This window comes from Hemitrygon akajei, unplaced genomic scaffold (assembly GCF_048418815.1).
Source record: "Hemitrygon akajei unplaced genomic scaffold, sHemAka1.3 Scf000139, whole genome shotgun sequence".
NCBI classification, from domain to species: domain Eukaryota; kingdom Metazoa; phylum Chordata; class Chondrichthyes; order Myliobatiformes; family Dasyatidae; genus Hemitrygon; species Hemitrygon akajei.
Genome location: NW_027332025.1, coordinates 1,311,047 through 1,331,954, shown reverse-complemented (window position 1 = coordinate 1,331,954; position 20,908 = coordinate 1,311,047). Strand labels below are relative to the sequence as shown.

At 41.9% G+C, this 20,908-nt stretch overlaps 2 protein-coding genes across 3 annotated transcripts in view; both read left to right on the top strand.

The window, feature by feature from the left end:
- LOC140723833 (uncharacterized) overlaps window positions 1-20,908 on the top strand; it is a 115,531-nt gene that overhangs the window by 63,615 nt on the left and 31,008 nt on the right. The window lies entirely within an intron of this gene.
- Window positions 18,149-20,908, top strand: part of LOC140723834 (uncharacterized) — a 13,034-nt gene continuing 10,274 nt past the window's right edge. Inside the window, exon 1 of one of the 2 annotated variants that reach the window (XM_073038394.1) lies at window positions 18,149-18,192. The gene's annotated coding sequence lies outside the window, so the exon portion shown is untranslated. Of the gene's footprint in view, window positions 18,193-20,505; window positions 20,639-20,908 lie in introns of those variants that run through there. The other variant, XM_073038395.1, reaches the window with a different exon arrangement.

Here is a 20,908-nt window from a genome sequence, read left to right as displayed (position 1 = left end):
GGCAGTCCAGTCTAGCTTCTCGTCCAACTGTACTCCCAGATACTTGTAGGTCTTAACCTGCTCCACACATTCTCCATTAATGATCACTGGCTCCATATGAGGCCTAGATCTCCTAAAGTCCACCACCATCTCCTTGGTCTTGGTGACATTGAGACGCAGGTAGTTTGAGTTGCACCAGGAGGACTTCCCTCGTTTCAGAGAGTTAATTCTGATTGAGGAATTTAAAGGTTGTGTTTTGGATAATATCAGGATGTATCTGAACGAGAAGACGAATAAGTCTATATCGGAATTTGCCAGGTTCGCAGATGAATATGCCCTAACCCACAAGACAAAGTTTTCCTCAAATAAGAGTTAACAGAAAGGCAGTAGGGACGGTAAAGAAAGTCCACCGGCTAAGGTCGAGAATAAGCCGGGAGCTAGTGGTAAAGGTAAGGAGGAGGACAAGCAAGCTGGCAGGAAGGTTTCTGGCTTGACCTGATATAATTGTGGAAAGGTTGGTCATATTGCATCTAAGTGCTTTGCTCCGAATAAGGAGACAGGATAAGGGAAAACGGCAGTCCCTACAGGGTGTATTGAGTCGATCAGCAAATCGACGAGGAAGGCAAAGGTAGATAGAGTACGAGAGCGGCGTGAGAAATTTATTTCAGAAGGGACGGTGTCTATGAAAGAAGGAGAGACCCCAGTTCCAGTGAGAATCTGGAGAGATACTGGGGCTGATCAGTCATTGATCCTAAGTAAGGTGCTAGATTTTGGTCCTGAGACTGGAGAGGTGGTTTTAAGAGGTATAGGGAAAGGGACAGAAGCTGTGCCTTTGCATGGGATCATTTTAAAATGTGACCTGGTATCTGGACAGTCGAAGTAGGGGTGCGGTCAGAATTACCGGGAGACGGCGTGGACGTCCTTCTTGGTAATGATTTAGCAGGTGGTGACGTGTGTTCAGCAGTGAAATTAACGAGCAAGCCTGTGAGGGCTGAGGACACGCCCCTGGATTCTAAGATCTATCCCGCATGCGCAATCACTCGCAGCATGTCAAGATAGGCGGCTGAGAAAGAGGACAGTTTAAATGAGTCCTGTGTTGATTTGGCTGAGACGTTTTTACCGACCCTGTACCAAGAGGGGTTAGGGGATGGTAAAGCAGAGAATAGGGAGGGGAAGGATAATAAAGGAGAGGAGGTGGACCTGCCCTTAGCAAGAAAATAATTTATAAAGGAGCAAGGACGTGACGAGGAGCTTGTGGCATTGAGAGAGTCAGTTCTTTCTGAGACAGAGCTGGATAAAGAACCTGAAGGACGGAGGGTTGATGAGGAAGTGGAGGCCGACCACGGTGCTGGTCGATGATGACTGGGCGGTAGAACATCAGGTGGTAGTACCGAAGGTGTATCGGGATGTAATTTTGAACTTAGCTCGCAAGGGACCTCTAGGTGGACATTTGGGAGTAAGGAAGACAGTGGATAGGGTTATGAAAGATTTCTATTGGCCAAAAATGAGGAATGATATAGCTGATTATTGTAAAAGGTGCCATGCGTGTCAGGTGGTAGGAAAGCCGAACCAGGTAATCCCTAAGGCACCTCTCAGACCGATACCAGCTTTTGAGGAGCCTTTCTCCCGAATCGTTGTGGATTTTGTGGGACCCTTGCCTAGAACAGCGAATGGGCGGCAGTACGTCATGACCATGCTGTGTGCCACTATACGATTTCCACAGGCTGTGCCCCTGGGGAATGTTAGGACCCCTGCGGTGGTGAAGGCCCTCATTAAATTCTTTACCACAGTGGGGCTGCCTAAGGAGATACAGTCGGATCAGGGTAGTACATTTACATCCAGAGCATTTCAGCAAATGATGACACATATGGGAGTTAAACAAATTTTAGCTTCTGCATACTATCCGGAATCTCAAGGAGCGTTGGAAAGATTCCACGCTACACTAAAGACTATGATTAAAACTTACTGTCAGGAAGACGTTCGAGACTGGGATGATGCATTACCACTTCTCTTATTTGCAGTGAGGACACGGTTCAGGAATCTCTGGGTTTCAGTCCGTTTGAGCTTTTTGGTCACAGGCCCAGAGGACCTTTAACCCTACTTAAAGAGAAGTGGTCTAGCCCGAACGTTCAAGTCAGTGTGATTGACTATGTTTTAAAATTCCGGGAAAGACTCCATAAAGTATGCGCCTTGTCAAAGGAAAATTTAAAAGACTCCCAGACGAGAATGAAACAATGGTATGAAAAAACGTACCCGAGAGCAAGAATTTCACGTGGGCGATTGGTCCTATTTCACTTGGTCCTATTCCCTGTAGTTACCAACCCCCTACCGGCGAGGTTTCAAGGACCATACAAAGTAGTTAAGAAAGTAGGCTCGCTGAACTATGTGATTGAAACCTCTGATAGACGCAAGCCGAACGAGTTGGTTCATGTAAACATGCTGAAAGGTTATCATGAAACGACCCCCGCGGAGGTCGGTGCAGTCACGAAAACTGATGAGGTAGAGAAGAGTGTTGAGGAGGACACAGAGCGTTTTGAAAAGATAAGTATAATACCCACCAGACTAGAGAACTCAGTTATTCTAGCCAACCTTGCTGATAAAGTCAATCATTTAGAGCCTGAACAAAGAGAGCAGTTAACACAGCTCATTAAACGGCATACAGATTTATGTCCAGATGTTCCAAGGAGGTGTAAAGGAACAGAGCATGATGTCATCGTTACCTCGAACCAGCCTATTAAACAATCCCCTTATCGGATGAATTTGGAAAAGAGCAAGCCAGTAGAAAAAGAAATTGAGCATATGCTAGCTGCTGGTATAATTCGTGAATCCTTTTCTGCGTGGGCCTCTCCCTGCGTGGTAGTACCGAAACCGGACGGTACCATAAGATTCTGTACCGATTACAGAAAGGTGAATGTTGTCACGCAGACAGATGCTTACCCTATCCCTAGGGTGGACGATTGCATTGATAAAATGGGGAAAGCGAGGTACACCACTAAGATTGACTTGTTAAAGGGATACTGGTGCGTTCCTTTAACGGACAGGGCTCGAGAAATTTCAGACTTTTTCACCCCATCCGAGTTTTACGAGTACAACGTCTTGCCGTTCGGAATGAAAAATGCACCACGGACATTCCAGAGGATGATTGACATGGTGATAAAAGGGTTAACAAATACCAAGACCGATATTGACGATGTGGTAGTTTGGAATGACACCTAGGATGAGCACATTGAGGCTGTAGAAAACCTGTTCAAAAGAATGTCTGCAGCACAACTTACAGTGAACCTTGCAAAGAGTGAATTTGGGCATGCCACAATCACCTACTTGGGGTATGTGGTAGGGCAGGGGCAGTTGGCTCCTGTGCAGGCAAAAGTACAGGCTATTTCTGAGGTTCCTCTACCAACAAATAAGAGAGCCTTGAGAAGTTTTTTGGGCATGGTGGGGTACTATCGAAAATTTTGTAAGAACTTTGCTGATATCGCCCTCCCGCTTACAAAACTCCTACAGAAGGAAGAAAAATTTGAGTGGAACAATTCTTGTCAGGATGCTTTTGACAAGTTAAAAACCATACTGTGCCATCACCCTGTGTTAAAGGCACCTGACTTGTTAGAACCTTTCTCCCTGGCGACTGATGCAAGTGATGAGGCTGCAGGGGCAGTCCTATTGCAGAAAGCAGGGGATGGGGTGGAACACCCGGTAGTATATTTCTCTCGGAAGTTCAATGGGCACCAGAGGAATTACTCTACCGTAGAAAAAGAATTATTGGCACTTGTTTTGGCAATGCAACATTTTGAAGTGTACATTTGTTCAGCACAAAGACCTTTAATTGTTTATTCAGATCACAACCCTTTGGTATTCCTGGCTAACATGAAAAATAAAAACAGGAGATTATTAAATTGGAGTCTGATGCTACAAGAGTTTGATATTCAGATGCAACATATTAAAGGAAGTGACAATGTAATCGCTGACTGTTTATCTAGATGCTAAGTGAAGGTATATCTGTATTGCTTTATAGTTAAGAACACTTCTGTATTTTTTTTTGCTAAACTCTGTAATCCTGTAAAACGCTGTACTAGTTAATGTTCCCCTTTGGTGAAAATTCCTAGAAGGTTGGGAGTGTTACGAAGGATGAACAGCTTTGATGGGCAGAAGAGTGCAGGGTTGTCCATGTCCCCCTCCCCTGGGAGAATTACAAACCGTTACCTTTGCCAGGCTGCAAATGAGAGAGAAAGAGATGGAACAAAAACATACTTGGTCTGGAACATTTGCTTCAGATAAGGGAGAGATAACACCGGGTGGAGAGAGACTTGTTGACCCACCATATTATGACTCCTGTAAGACTTATGGCTCCGGAGAGGGCTGTTTACTTGGTACTATTCTGTTCATTAAAATTCCTCAGTGGACAGCCGGAGTGGGCTGGTTTGATGGGCTAAGCCATTCAAAACTGATTGACACCTGAGACCCAGTGAGTAGGGATAAAAGTGAGGTCTGGGGAGACACCCCTCAGACGCACCAAGAGACACACTAGTGAGCACTGCTTAAGTGTTGGAACCCACGAGAAAGTGTGGGGCATCGGAGACCGAACGAAGGATCGGTCAATTTTAACTCATAGTGTTTATAGCGAGGCCGGTGGGGGCTTGTGTGTGTGTCCACACTTGCCTGCGTGACGAGTCCACCATAGAAGAACGGTCTAGCTAAAGGACAGAGGGGTCATACCTGAATGGCCAGAACAACACATCGACGGATCAAGAACGTAAAGGAAGGTTTGACTGGCTGTCACTGTTTGCTCGCTCTCTCTCTTTCCCTCTCTCTCTCCAACCATTACAACACATCGACCAACAACTACCTCAGCCTGTATGAACAGAACTGAACTTTATATTCACATATGACAATTCATTATCCCCTAGACATCGATAGAGCTTGTTTATTATTGATTATTATTATACCCACACTTTTAGGTTTAGTATTGCTAACGTGTATTATCTGTATATTTGCATTGTTGATATTGATTTGTATATTTTACTAATAAACACTGTTTTGATAATAGTACCAGACTCCAACGGATACTTCTATCTTTTCTGGTAAGACACTCAGTTACGGGGTACGTAACTCTATATTATAAGTAGATCCTAATAAAGGTAGTTTTAACATCAAAAACAGACTCCAAGTGTAGTTTATTGCTGCTGGTTCGTGTCTAAAGCGTTGCGATTCATAACAAAACTGCGGCCTGCGTCCGGGATATGAACAAATTTGGGGACGTATTGATTTATTATTGATTTCATTGGGGAAATCCCTTTTGATTGATTTGTGTGTGGAAAATCAGCAGCAATGGATGCTGACAGATGTCTGGAAGCACCAACCTCTGAGGCATTAGAGGACGCCAGAACTTTTGAGTTGTTGAGTATTGCCAAAAGGTTAAAACTTAATAAGGTGACATTGACAATCAGGAGGGCACAGATGTGTTTAAAGTGGAGGAGTTGGAGGTGTTTCCTGCAAGTAAACCTAGTGAGCTTGAGCTCCAGTACAAGTGAGAAAAATTAAAGATGGAGGCTGCGGAAAGGCAGAGGCAGTTTGAGGCTAGAGAGGCACAAAAGCAGAGAGAAGAGGCAAAAAAAGCAGAGGGAGGAAGCAGAAAGACAGAGGCTGTTCGAGCAGGAAAAGATAGAGGGATTTCAGCAAAGGGGTCGAGTGTTAGACTCTGGTGATAAGTTTGAGGCTAGCCAGGAAGTTAAATTGGTACCTCCATTTGACGAGGCAGAGGTTGATAAATACTTCCAGCATCATCTTTCGAGAAGTTTCTGTCCCTCTCTCTCTCTCTCTCTCATCGCTCTGGACGCCTCCCCCTCTCTCTCTCATAATAGCAGCAGAGTTCATGGGGTCTATTTTGGACCCCGTTACTAAGTAGGGTTACCCCTAACACCCCGAATAAGAGCTTCCAAAAGAGTAGCAGGGATCACCAGGGTAAACCAGAAATTAAAGCTGGGACTAGTGCAAGAGTAAGGATGAAGGGAAACAGTTGAAGGAGAAATATTCTAATCTTACTTGTTACTGTTGCCAGAAAGCTGGTCATAAGATGGCTATTTGTTCCATCCTGAAGAGGAAAAACGAAAAGAAGGCAGTCCCAAATGCCGGTGTTCAGTATGTTGAAGCACCTATAAACCCATAGTGTTTTGAACATTCTGTTAAGGCTCAGATAAGGACTGAGAGGTCTGACCGAGTTAAGAAGCGATTCGACCATTTTATGTCAGATGGATTTGTATTAGTAAAGGAGGGGTCAACCCCGGTACCAGTGAAAATTCTTCGAGTTACTGGGGCTTCTCAGTCACTTATATTAGACAGTGTTCTAAAGTTTGGTGATGCATTGGGCTTCTCAGTCACTTATATTAGACAGTGTTCTAAAGTTTGGTGATGCATTGATGCAGCATGGTTTCTGTGCCATTGTACAAGGTAACTTTACTGTCAGGGTTGGTTTCGGGACCTGTTAAAATCGGATTGTGCTCCAGTTTACCGGTGGAAGATGCTACTTTGCTGTTAGGGGATGACCTGGCAGATGGTAACGTTGTTCCTGCAGTGCAGTTGACAACTAAGCCAACCACTGACGACCCACAGATGGATTTTAACATTTATCCTTCCTGCCCAGTAACTCGAAGTATGGCTAAAAAGTCTGCCGACGCAGACGGTCTGTGCAGCTTGATTCTGATACCCATGATAGCCATTGAGAGTTAGGGGGCAAAAGTTTAAGGGAAACACGAGGGGGTATTTCTTTACTCAGAGAGTGATAGCTGTGTGGAATGAGCTTCCTGTAGAAGTAGTAGAGGCCAATTCAGTTGTGTCATTTAAGGTAAAATTGGATAGGTATATGGACAAGAAAGGAGTGGAGGGTTATGGGCTGAGTGCGAGTAGGTGGGACTAGGTGAGATTAAGAGTTCGGCACGGACTAGGAGGCCTGTTTCCGTGCTGTGATTGTTATATGTTATAGCCAAAATCGGGATTCAGGTTATGATGACTTGTCAGGGACTTTACTGCCTTCATTGTTTCAACAGGATTCCGGTAGTAAGTCTGATGAGAAAGATTTATCCCTGTCAAGGAAGGAGTTTATAGCAGAACAGAACCCAGACCCTGAGATTGAAGCTTTGAAAATCAGCTCTCTCAGATGATGAGATCAAGAAAATGCCAGTAGGGTATTATCTCAAGGATGGAGTGTTAATGAGGAAGTGGAGGCCACCTGCTATAGAAGTGAGTGAGGCATGGACAATTGTTCACCAAGTTGTAGTTCCTACAGTTTATAGGACTGAAATTTTAACCATGGCCCACAGTATGGCTTTAGGTCGACATTTTGGAGTGAATAAAACTGTAAACAAGATTATGAAATAATTTTACTGGCCGAATTTGAGGAAAGATGTTGTGACCCTCTGCAGAACCTGTCACATTTATCAAGTTGTGGGTAAACCTAATCAGGTCACCCCAGTGGCCCCACTCTGGCCTATACCTGCATTCAGTGAACCCTTTTCAACATTTATAGTGGATTGTGATGGCCCATTGCCAAAGACTAAAGCTGGCCATCAGTATCTGCTAACTATTATGTGTACTGCATCCAGATTCCCAGAGGCAATACCTCTCAGCAATATTAAAGCTAAAACTGTGGCGAAGGCTCTTACCAAGCTTTATACTTTATTTGGTTTGCCTAAAGAAATCCAGTCTGAACAAGGAAGTAACTTTACATCTGGATTATTCCAGGAGGTAGTTTATGAACTGGGAGCTAAACAAGTTATATTGTCTGCATACCATCCGGAATCACAGGGTGCTGTAGAAAATTTTCATTCTACCCACAAAACAATGATTAGGACATACTGTGTTGAAAATGGAAAAGACTGGAATGAAGGAATACATTTGTTTTTGTTCGCAGTCAGAGAGTTGGTCCAGGAATCACTGGACTTTAGTCCATTTGAACTGGTATTTGGTCATAGAGTGAGAGGACCTTTGACCTTGTTAATGGAACAGTGGATTGATGGAGATGTACATATTAACTTGTTAGGCTATGTTTTGAATTTCAAAAATATATTACACCAATCCTGTAGAGAAAACTTAATGATTTCTCAAGACAAAATGAAGTGTTGGTTTGATAAACAGGCTCGCGAAAGAAAATACCAGGTGAAATTCAATAGACCGCATGAAATAATATCTCAAATTAATAATCTGAATTATGTTATTAAAACACCCGACCAACGTAAACTAACACAGGTGGTACACATAAATATAATAAAGCCTTAATTTGACAAGCAGGCACCATCTGTGAGTGTTGTTAAAACATATGAAGCTGGCAACCCTGAGAATGAAGGATTTGACTCTTCTGAGAATTTTCACAAGCCAAACGTGGTCCCAGTTAGGCTAATGAACTCGGTTGTTCCAGAAAACATTGATAACAAGTTGGCCCATCTGCAGCCAAAGCAACAACAACAGCTGAAGGAATTAATTCTGAAGTTTAAAGATTTATTTCCGGATATTCCCAAGCAAACCACGGTCGCAGTACATGATGTAGATATTGGTCAAGCGAAACCTATTAAACAAAACCTATATCGCATGAACGTAGAAAAGTGTAAATTGGCTGAGCAAGAAATTGAATATATGCTGGAAAATGGTATTATTAGTCCTTCAGCATCAGATTGGTGTCACCATGCGTTATTGTGCCTAAACCTAATGGTAGTGTTAGATTTTGCACTGATTATAGGAAGGAAAATGCAGTAACAAAAACAACGATAAGGTTGGAATAGCTAATTTCTTACAAAGATAGATCTGTTGAAAGGGTATTGGTGTGTTCCATTGACGGACAGAGGTAGAGAAATTTCTGCATTTGTGACACCATCTGGTTTGTGTGAATACAATATCTTAATTAAAAAATGCTCCAGGAACATTCCAGAGAATGATTGATTTTGTAATTCGAAGATTAGAACACACAGATGCCTATATTGATGACTTAGTCACAGGGAGTGACACTTGGGACGAGCATATCTCTGCAGTAGAGAAGCTGTTTGACAGGCTTTCCCAGGCCAGCCTTACAGTTAACTTGGCTGAGAGTGAATTTGGCAATGACACTGTGACCTGTCTTGGCTATGTTGTTGGGCAAAGCAATTTGGCTCCTGTTCGGGCAAAAGTCCAGGCAATTTCTCAAGTTCCAATTCTGACTGCTGAGAAGGCTCTTAGAAGGTTTCTGGGAATGGATGGATATTATCGTAAGTTCTGTAAGAACTTTGCTGCTATCGCTCTGCCTCTGACCAATCTCCTGAAGAAGGGTGAAAAGTTTGTTTGGACCGAGCCTTGTCAGGAGGCATTTGATCGATTGTTATCAGTATTTCAGATTAGGCCAATCAATGTAGTGCTGTCAGCAAATTTAATTAGCAGATTGGAGCTGTGGGTGGCAACACAAGTCATGTGTGCACAGAGAGTAAAGGAGGGGGCAAAAGAGACAACCCTGTGGGTTATGTGTCCTGAGGGTCAGAGAGACAGAGGAGATGGAACCCACTCTTACTACCTGCCGGCTATCTGACAGGAAGTCCAGGATCCAGCTACACAAGGCAGGGTGAAGGCCGAGGACTCTGAGCTTCTTGTCGATACTTCATGCCTTTGTATGGCTACTGCCCTGCCATATATGTATGGAACTGCAGAGAACTTTGGAGAACAGAGAACATCAGAGAAACAAGCCTCCACTCCATAGACTCTTCCTACACTTCCCCTCCCTCGGAAAAGCAGGCCATGTACTCAAAGATCCTCACAACCTGGACATTTTTGCAGCAAACCCGCTCCCACATTGACGGAGAGATGCAAAAGCCTTAAAGTGCGTAACACCAGGCTGAAGGACGGCTTCCTGTCTGCAGTTATAAGCCAAATGAATGATAAAATGGACTCGCACTCACAATGTAACTCGACGTGACCCTGCACCATATGTCTATCTGCACTGCACTTTCTCTGCAGCCATAATGCTTAGTTACAGTGAGTGTTTTGTCGTATATCAGCTCAATGTACTGTTGTAATGTATCGATCTGTGTGGATGGTACGTCAGACAAGATTTTCACTGTGTCTCAGTACGTAATAAGAATAAACAAATACCCCGTTTTAATTGTGTGGAAATGTTAGACACACTGAGCTTCTGCTCTGGAACCGCAGAAGGAAACAGAACTGTTGTCATTTCTGAGGAATGCAAAAAAATAGAAAAGGCTTCAATCTCACATTACGATCTGCAGTAACTGGGATCAGGTGACCGGTGGTGGGTCTCCCATATCAATATCAGAATCAGGTTTAATAGCACCGGCATATGTCATGAAATTCGTTGTCTCTGCGGCAGCAGTAGAACCTAATTCATAACCATAGATTTTAACAATTGTGATTTAATATAATAATATGAATATTACATAGTTAAATTATATAAATAGTACGAAATGAAGAAAAAACGATGTAATAAACTATTTTTATTGTGTGGAACTATTTGACTGACTGGGTTGTTGCTTTGGAAGTAGTGGAGTGAAGCTTAACTAAACTGTACATATTTATGAGAAGCGCAGAGAAATGGAAGAGACTAAATTCTCACATAAATGGGTCAGACACCCAGAAACATTGGCAGCACTTCAGCAGATAAAAACAATGAAATGAAACATGCTGAAAATATTGCAGAAAAAAAACATACTGTCCACCCACAACGAGAGGACGTGACCGATCCGGATCTCACTGCCTTGTCTGAACGGGCGAAAGATGTAGAGCAGTGACCCGCAGATGCTGCAAATCTGTGAAAAACGTGAACAGGAAACGGGATCACGTGACAGGATTGTTACCCCACCCCAGGCAATGACTCCAGCTACCCACTACACTGTGGAAAGAAGCAAACTTGCCTCTCAGATCTCCTCTCACCTTAAATGCATCAGACATTTCAACTCCCAGGACAAATATATCGTCTGTCCACTCTATCTATTCCTCCCGTAATCTGATAAACGTCCATCCAGTCTCACCCCAGCCTGCTCCGCTCTGGAGAAAACAACACAAGATTGTCCAGCCTCTCGTTATAGCTCATGCCCTCTAATACAGGCAGTATCTGGTAAACCTCTTCTGCGCCCTCTCCAAAGCCCCGCCATCCCTCCGAGAATGGGGACGACCAGAACTGTATGAAACACTCCAGATGTGGTCTAACTAGCTTTATAAAACTGTGTTACGAACGATAACGTTTTAGAAACGAACCAGCAGCAATAGAGTTCACACTGGAGTCTGGTTTTGATGTTAAAACCTCTCTCTTTATTAGTATCTACTTATAATATAGAAACTTAAACGAAATAAAGTTAACAGTGTTAAGTGTATATATGTGTAAATATAACTCCCAGACTATCGAGCTTGAGGGAACAAAGCTCAGAATCTTGAGATGGTAAAGTAGGAAAGTTCAGTAATCCACGGAATAAATGATCGTCGGGAGATATTTGTGATCCAGGGTGGAACGTAGAGAAAAGGCCGTTACTTCAAAATAACCGTCGACGAAGTTCTTATCCGTTGAATCGTCCACATACGAGTTTTCAGCGAAAGTGACCTGTCACAGGAATACCGTCTTCCAGCGGTTACCACACAACCTTCCCAGGCAAGGGTTAATACAAGATATTCCGAAACCCACTCCTATGGATTATACGAAGTGACAGCCACACACATTCGTTGTGGTTCCATGTACCGATGATCAACCCACTCTTGTGGGCATAGGAGAGTTCCAAGCCTCAGATGCGACTAACTGAAGCGATCAGCTTTTCCAGTCTCTCTCTCTCTCTCTCTCTCTCTCTCTCTCTCTCTCTCACACACACACACACACACACACACACACACACACACACACACACACACACACACACACACACACACACACACACACACACACACACACACCTGGCTGACTGCCTGTCTGCAGATCGCTCTCTCTCTCTTATGGTTCAGTCCACAGTCAGCGCTGTCAGCCTGTGACTTACGTCATAGTCCCGCCTCCTCACGCCGGCGCTCTTAAAGAAACAGGCACAGTACGACCGCAGGCTCGTCACAGCCGCAACACAACTTCCCGACTTTTGAACTCAATGCTTCAACTAATAAAGACAACCATGCCCTTTGCCCTCTTAACCTCCCAGTCAATCTGTGCAGTCTCTTTCAGGGAGCGATGAACTTGGAGTCTAAGATCCCTCTGATCATCAACACTGTTCAGGGTTTTGCATTTAACAGTATACTGTCTCATACATTCGACCTACCGAGCTGCCAAGATGATCATCACTAATCAAATCTCAATGAGATTTCTCAGGTCCTGTTGAATTTATTGCCAAGTGCACAAGTACGGGAAGGTACAGGTACAGAGAAACACTGAGTTGTGACAGCATCACAGGCAAGTACATTCAGATAACACACGGAACACAAATTATACGATTCTCTGTCAGTAACAATCTATAAATATGTTTATGTTAATAACGATATATAAAATACATTGTGTCATGATCAATATTAAAATGTGCATTTTGTGTCAATAACAGACTTGGAAATGTTGAATTTGGTCCCTGTCTCCATTCCTCCTGAAATCCACAACCAGCTCCTGTGTTTTTGTCACAATGAGGGAGAGGTTGTTTTCTTGACACCACTGTGATGACTTCTTCTCTGCAGGCTGCCTCGTTATTATTTGAGATTAGGCCAGTCAGTGTAGTGTCGTCAGCAAATTTAATTAGCAGATTGGAGTTGTGGGTGGCAACGGAAGTCATGGGTGCACAGAGAGTAAAGGAGGGGGCAAGGAGACAACCCTGTGGGTTATGTGTGCTGAGGGTCAGAGAGACAGAGGAGATGGAGCCCACTCTTACCAACTGCCGGCGATCTGACAGGAAGAGCAGGATCCAGCTACACAAGGCAGGGTGAAGGCCGAGGACTCTGAGCTCCTTGTCGATACTTCACGGCTTCGTACGGCCACTGCTCTGTCAATGACTGCAAGGAACTGCAGAGAACATCAGAGAAACAGGCCTCCCCTCCATGGACTCTTCCTACACTTCCCCTGCCTCGGAAAAGCAGGCCATGTACTCAAAGATCCTCACAACCTGGACATTCTTGCTGCAAACCCGTTCCCCCATCGGGGAAGAGATACAAAAGCCTTAAAGCGCGAACCACCCGGCTCAAGGACGGCTTCCTGTCTGTGATTAGAAGCCAAATGAATGATAAAATGTACTCGGCCTCACAATGTAACTCGACGTGACCCTGCACCATATGTCTATCTTCACTGCACATTCTCTGCAGCCATAATGCTTTGTTACTGTTATTGTTTTGTCGTTTTCCGTTTTTTTCATTTTTATAAATTTTTTATAGGTACATAATCTTCTACAGATATAAATTTATACAAAACTTCAATAGATTAATATGTATACAATTAATAAAGCTGAAAGAACTGATCGTAAAATATAATATTGGAAATATATATATAAAAGGGAAAAAAAGAACCCCTTCTAACTAGGAAAAAAAAACACTAACTACATAAGTAACACACATTTGACCATCATCTAAATATGAAAATAAGAAACATCAACCGTCATTTCATATTTATAAAAAAATAAAATTGGAAGGAAACCATATAACGTAATTCAAATTAAATGATAATATTTGGCAAAAGAACCCCAACTTCCCTCAAAATCAAATAGAGGATCAAAAGTTCTACTTCTAATTTTTTCCAAACTAAGACATAACATTCCTTGCGAAAACCATTCAATTAATGTAGGAGAAGAAATATCTTTCCATTTTAATGAAATAGCCGTTCTTGTCAGTAGTGTAACAAATGAAATTACAGGTAGATCTGAAGATGAAATACCCTGAATATGATGTGGAACTATTCCAAATAGATAGAGTAGGAAATATTTCAGATAGTCTCTCCTTTGTTAAATAATAATCGTGAACAATTTTAAATTGAATGAAACAATGGTTGGCACATACAGAAGAAGAATTTACGTTTTTCAAAACTCGAAGCCAATCTTCATTAACAAAGGTTAAGTTCTCTCTCACAATATTGTTTAATATTTAGTGATACGTTCTCTTTTTGTAATAAAAATAAATTATAAATTCTGCTAATGGAATCTTTCACTAAGGGATTCAATTTCAAAATGATATCGAACAAATCAGATTCTTGTAAATATGGAAACTTAGGTAAACATTGTTGTAAAAAATGTTTCACCTGAACGTATTGCAAAAAATGTGTATGAGCAAGAGAAAATTTATTAGTTAACTCTTCAAAGGATCCTTTTATTTTTCCATAGGAGAAAAAATGGGGTCAGTTGTTGAAGGTTTAAATGAAAAGTTTCGATATAAAAACTAGACAACTTAAATTGTTTAAAATTTTTTAAAAAACGAAACTGAACCCAAATCCGTAGGGGTTGTTTAATAACCGGGTAAAGATTTAAATTTGGAATTTTAGAGAGCTGTAAAGGTAATGGAGCTCCTAAAATTTAAGTTAAATAAAATTGTTTCAGAACTTTTAATTCCAAATCAACCCATAATGATTTTTGGTTATTATCAACCCAATATAACCAAAAACATAATTGTCTAATATTCACAGCCCACTAATACCGTCTTAAATTAGGAAGTTCAAGTCAACCATTTTTTTAGATTTTTGTAAATGATACTTATTAATTCTTGGACTTTTATTGTTCCAAATAAAGGAAGAAATAAGAGAGTCAATTTGATCGAAAAAATTTAGTTAAAAAGATAGGTATATTTTGGAAAATATATAAAAATCTAGGTAAAATCATCATTTTCTCAGCGTGAATACGACCTATTAAAGAAAAAATACGTGGATTCCATCTAGAAAATAGTTGTTTCATGGAGTCCATTAAAGGAACTACATTCGCTTCATAGAGATCTTTATGTTTTTTAGTAATTATAATACCTAAATATCTAAAGGTATTAACAATTCTAAAAGGAATATCATTATATATACTAACAGTGACATTTAATGGAAACAATTCACTTTTATTCAAGTTAAGTTTATATCCTGAAAGTTTACTAAAATCTTTAAGTGCTTCCAAAAGATTAGGAATTGATTCCTCAAGATTTGAAATAAAAACCAAAAGATCATCTGCATAAAGAGAAATCTTTATGGTTTATGGTTCCATTCATAGAGATACCGAGAATATTTTTAGCTTCACGTAGTGTTATAGCTAAAGGCTCCAATACAAGATTAAATAATAAAGGGGTTAATGGACATCCCTGTCTAGTGCCACGAGAAACTGAGAAAAAAGAAGAGCTGCAGTTATTAGTAATGACAAGCTCAAGGACGGCTTCCTGTCTGGTTTATAATCCAAATGAATGATAAAATGGTCTCGGCCTCACAATGTAACTCGACGTGACCCTGCACCATATGTCTATCTGCACTGCACTTTCTCTGCAGCCATAATGCTTTGTTACAGTTATTGTTTTGTCGTATTTCAGCTCAATGTACTGTTGCAATGTATCGATTTGTGTGGATGGTACGTCAGGGAAGATTTTCACTGTAGCTCAGTACGTGATGATAATAAACAAATTCCCCATTTTAATTGTGTGGAAATATTAGACAGACTGAGCTTCTGCTCTGGAACCACAGAAGAAAACTGAACTGTTGTCATTTCTGAGGAATGCAAGTAACTAGAAAAGGCTTCAATCTCTCATTATGATCTGCGGTAACTGGGATCAGGTGACCGGTGGTGGGTCTCCCATATCAATATCAGAATCAGGTTTAATAGCACCGGCATATGTCATGAAATTCGTTGTCTCTGCGGCAGCAGTAAAACCTAAATGATAACCATAGATTTTAACAATTATGTTTTAATATAAGAATATAAATATTACATAGTTAAATTATATAAATAGTACAAAATTTAAAAAACGATGTAATAATCTATTTTAATTGTGTGGAACTATTTGACTGACTGGGTTGTTGCTTTGGAAGTAGTGGAGTGAAGCTTAACTAAACCGTACACATTTATGAGAAGCTCAGAGAAATAGAAAAGGCTAAATTCTCACATAAGTGGGTCAGACACCTAGAAACATTGGCAGCACTTCAGCAGGTAAAAACAGTGAAATGAAACATGCTGAAAATATTGCAGAAAAAAAAACATATTGTCCACTACAACGAGAGGACGTGACAGATCCGGATCTCACTGCCTTGTCTGAACGGGGAAAGATGAAGCTACACGTACACTTAGAGCAGTGAGTGACCCGCAGATGCTGCAGATCTGCGGAAAATGTGTACAGGAAACGGGATCACGTGGCCGCTTTCTTCTCCCACCCCCAGACAGATGTCCAGTTACCCACTACTCCGTGGAAAGAAGCAAAATTCCCGCTCACATCTCCTCTCACCTTAAATGTATTAGACATTTCAACCCCCATGAAAAATATATCGTCTGTCCACTCGATCTATTCCTCTCTTAATCTTATAAACGTCCATCCAGTCTCACCCCAGCCTGCGCCGCTCTGGAGAAAACAACACAAGTTTGTCCAGCCTCTCGTTATAGCTCATGCCCTCTAATCCAGGCAGTATCCTGGTAAACCTCTTCTGCGCCCTGTCCAAAGCCTCGACATCCCTCCGAGAATGGGGGCGACCAGAACTGTATGAAACACTCCAGATGTGGTCTAACTAGTTTTATAAAACTGTGTTTCGAACTTAAACTTTTTAGAAACGAACCAGCAGCAATAGAGTTCACACTGGAGTCTGGTTTTGATGTTAAAACCACTCTCTTTATTAGTATCTACTTATAATATAGTAACTTAACGAATTAAAGGAAAGTTAACAGTGTTAAGTGTATATATGTGTAAATATAATTCCCAAACTATCCAGACTGAGGGAACAAAGCTTAGAGTCTTGAGATGGCAAAGTAGGAAAGTTCAGTAATCCACGGAATAAATGATGGGAGAGAGATATTTGTGATCCAGGGTGAAACGTAGAGAAAAGGCCGTTACTTCAAAATAACCGTCGACGAAGTTCTTATCCGTTGAATCCGTCCACATACGAGTTATCAGCGAATGTGACCTGTCATGGAATACCGTCTTCCAGGGGTTATCACACAGACATACCCAGGCAAGGGTTAACACAAAATATTCCAAAACCCACTCCTATGGATTATACGAAGTGACAGCCACACACATTCGTTGTGGTTCCGTGTACCGATGATCAACCCACTCTTGTGGGCATAGGAGAGTTCCAAGCCTCAGCTGCGACTAACTAAAGCTATCAGCTTTTCTAGTCTCTCTCTCTCTCTCTCTCTCTCTCTCTCTCTCTCTCTCTCTCTCTCTCTCTCTCTCCCTCCCTCCCTCCCTCCCTCCCCCTCCCTCCCCCGACTGCCTGTCTGCAGATCGCTCTCTCTCTCTCTCTTATGGTTCAGTCCACAGTCAGCGCTGTCAGCTTGTGACTGACGTCATAGTCCCGCCTCCTCACGCCGGCGCTCTTAAAGAAACAGTCACAGTACGACCGCAGGCTCGTAACAGCTGCAACACAACTTCCCGACTTTTGAACTCAATGCTTCAACTAATAAAGACAACCACGCCATTTGCCTTCTTAACCACCTGATCAATCTGTGCAGTCTCTTTCGAGTTACGAGCAGGAGGAGGAAGAGGAACCAAACCAGCAGGATGTGGCTATAAATGAAAGATGAGAAACATTTGGAAACTGGTTAATTGAAAAACAAAATGGTTAATTTCTACAAAACATTGCAGGTAATCAGCAGATCAGGCAGCAAATGTGGAGAGGAATAAATGGGCAGCATTTAATCCGAGCCCCTTCAGCATGTCTAGGCTGTGTACTCCTCTGCTTAGTTGCTGCCTGAACTGCAGAGCTCCTTCAGTATTGTGTGTGTGTGCGTCTTTGTATTTCCAGCAACTGCAGAATCTCTTTTGATTCACATCTGCATTTGTAAGAGGATTGTACTTTGGCATTAGATACACGAAATGCCTGTTGATATTTAGTGTATCGTTTATGGGAGCTGCTTTCTGCGTTAAGAAAGCTGCTGAGTTTTCTACACACAAAAAAAACTAAGATATGGACATGGAACAGGTGCTTGCAGAAATTTTTAATGGCACCATGATTACCCATAAAGCCGCGCGATTAAAATTTCTCTGCCGTTTGAAGCACCGATCAAATGCGCAGGCGCAGGGTTGCTGCCGTCTCCGATAACTACGCATGCGCGCAGTATACAAAATGTCGGGAGGAGCGGAAAGGTAAGGGCTTTTTCGACTCTAATTGAGTGACAATTGCTGTGAGAACCGGAGACTGTAGCCCGCAAACTCGGCACAGGCAGGTCTTTTTCCTCTCTCTCAGCCCCACGATCCGTACGCGGGCCCCGGGGAGCTTCCGGCTAATCAGGGAACGGGAGCAGATAGATCTCACAGACAGAGCTGAGCTCCAGCTATCTGAATGCAAGGATTAGGAATTCGGAAAAAAGAGAACAAAATCTTTCTATCAGCTGTTGAGAAAATCACCTTTCCTCTATCTCCAACCGCAGCAAGAGAATATCTGCAGCTGCTGTACATCCAAGCAACACAGACAAAATGACGGAGGAACTCAGCATTAGTACTCTTTCCCATAGATGCTGTCCGGCCTGCAGAGTTCCTCCAGCATTTTGTGTGTGTTGTTTGCTCCGCCTGCTCTTGCTCTGGACTTTTCTGCCCATGAGAACATGTTCTGTCCAATTCTCTCTGGGCACATAATGATATCAAACACTGGGCTTTCACATCACAAATGTGCCAGACTCCAATGAGACAGAGTACTGCCCTTCCCTTCATATTCGTTGGCATTGTCATCACCGAGTTCTTCACTGTCCGTAACTTGAGGGAGGGTTCAGGGGAAATATTTATGTACAGTACAGAAACTGGTGTGACCTGTGTGTATTGTGGTAATGCAAAAGTTGTTGGATAATTTGCAAGTGGGAAGAAGAGGAGTGATATTTGGAAGTACAACTTTTTGAAGCACCATTTAGCAAGAAAATTGCATACAGTGATATGCAAAAGTTTGGGCACCCCTGGTCAAAATTTCTGTTCCTGTGAATAGCTAAACGAGTAAAATGATGACTTGATTTCCATCCTCTTTTCATCTTCAGCTTTTTTACAGATGGTGCGATGTGTGCTTCAAGAACTTACTGGTATTGAATTGAATTAATTTTTCCCTCTACCAGTGAAACGTTCCCCGTGCCACTGGCTGCAACACAAGCCCAAAGCATGGTCGATCCATCCCCATGGTTAACAGTTAGAGAGGTGTTCTTTTCATGAAATTCTGCACCCTTTTTTTTCTCCAAACATACTTTGCTCATTGTGGCTAAAAAGTTCTTTTTTTAACTTCATCAGTCCACAGGACTTGTTTCCAAAATGCATAAGGCTTGTTTAGATAACACACACAAAATGCTTGTGGAACACAGCAGGCCAGGCAGCATCTATAGGGAGAAGCACTGTCGACGTTTCAGGCCGAGACCCTTCGTCGTTTCGCTTGTTTAGATGTTCCTTTGCAAACTTCTGACGCTGAATTTTGTGGCAAGGGCACAGTAAAGGTTTTCTTCTGATGACTCTTCCATGAAGGTCATATTTGTACAGGTGTCCCTGCACAATAGATCAGTGCACCACCACTTCAGAGTCTGCTGAATATTACTGAAGGTCTTTTGCAGTCAAACAGGGGTTTTGATTTCCCTTTCTAGCAATCCTACAAGCAGTTCTCGCAGAAGGATTTCTTGGTCTTCTAGACCTCAACTTGACCTCCACTGTACCTGTTAACTGCCATTTCTTAACTACATTACGAACTGACGTAATGGCTACCTGAAAATGCATTGCTATCTTCTTATAGTCTTCTCCTGCATCATGCATTTTAATTTTCAGAGTGCTAGGCAGGGGCTTAGAGGAGTCCATGGCCTCTGATTGTTGGGACAAGGTTTGTGAAGTCAGGGTATTTATAAAGTTTTGAAATTTGCAACACCTGGCTTTTTCTGATGAAGATTGTGAACAAGCATAGCCCTAACAAGCTAATTAAGGTCTAAGACCTTGGTAAAAATTATCTGACAGCTCAAATCTCTTGGGGTTCCCAAACTTTTGCAGGGTGCTCCTTTCCTTTTTTTCCACTCTGAAATTGTAAAAACAAAAATAATACCGTAGATGTCGGATTATAAGCCGCTACTTTTTTCCCACATTTTGAACAGCTTTGAACACTGCGGCCTTTACTACGGTGCGGCTAATGCATGATTTTTTTTCATGCCGCCAAAAACATTTTGCCTCGTAACAGTAGACCAATAAAACTGATGAGTAGTTCACAGAGGTCCAATGAAATTGTACGATAAATCAAGCGCACTTTCACAATTAAATTATTGTAAATCAGTCATTTGTACTCACCCTCATCAACATGGAAAACACTCGAAGAAAAGCATTGTGCTGCCTTTATGGCAGTTATTTAGTTTATAATATTTTCACTTAGTAATTCATTTGTTAGTATTTTCTAGTTAAAGTTAGAAGTGTTTTAACTATATTTGTTTTCTGTACTACATCCCGGGATGCTCTGACGTCACATCCGGTTTCGCCGCGTCTTGTGGGAAATACCGGTTTGCGATAAACGGGAAGGTGGGGGCGAGCGGCATTAGACCCGAGCGAACGCTGCTTTTAAGTTAAAGGCGATCAATAACTTTTCCTGGTAGGCTGCAGTATATATATTTTTTACCAGTCGTTAGGAGATATTGGAATGTTGTTCAGTAAAAAAGTATACGCAACGTAATTTGTGTGTTACCGATACGTATGTATATTTAAAAGTAGCCGCGTTACAGGCACGGTTCGAAAAAAAGCATTTGCAATATGTATTTGTTTATGTTACCATACGGATTTAATTAAAAGTTAAAAAATCCTCACGTGTAATATCTTTCTGTGTAAATATCTCATATTACAACGTGGGACACCTGCGGCCGAA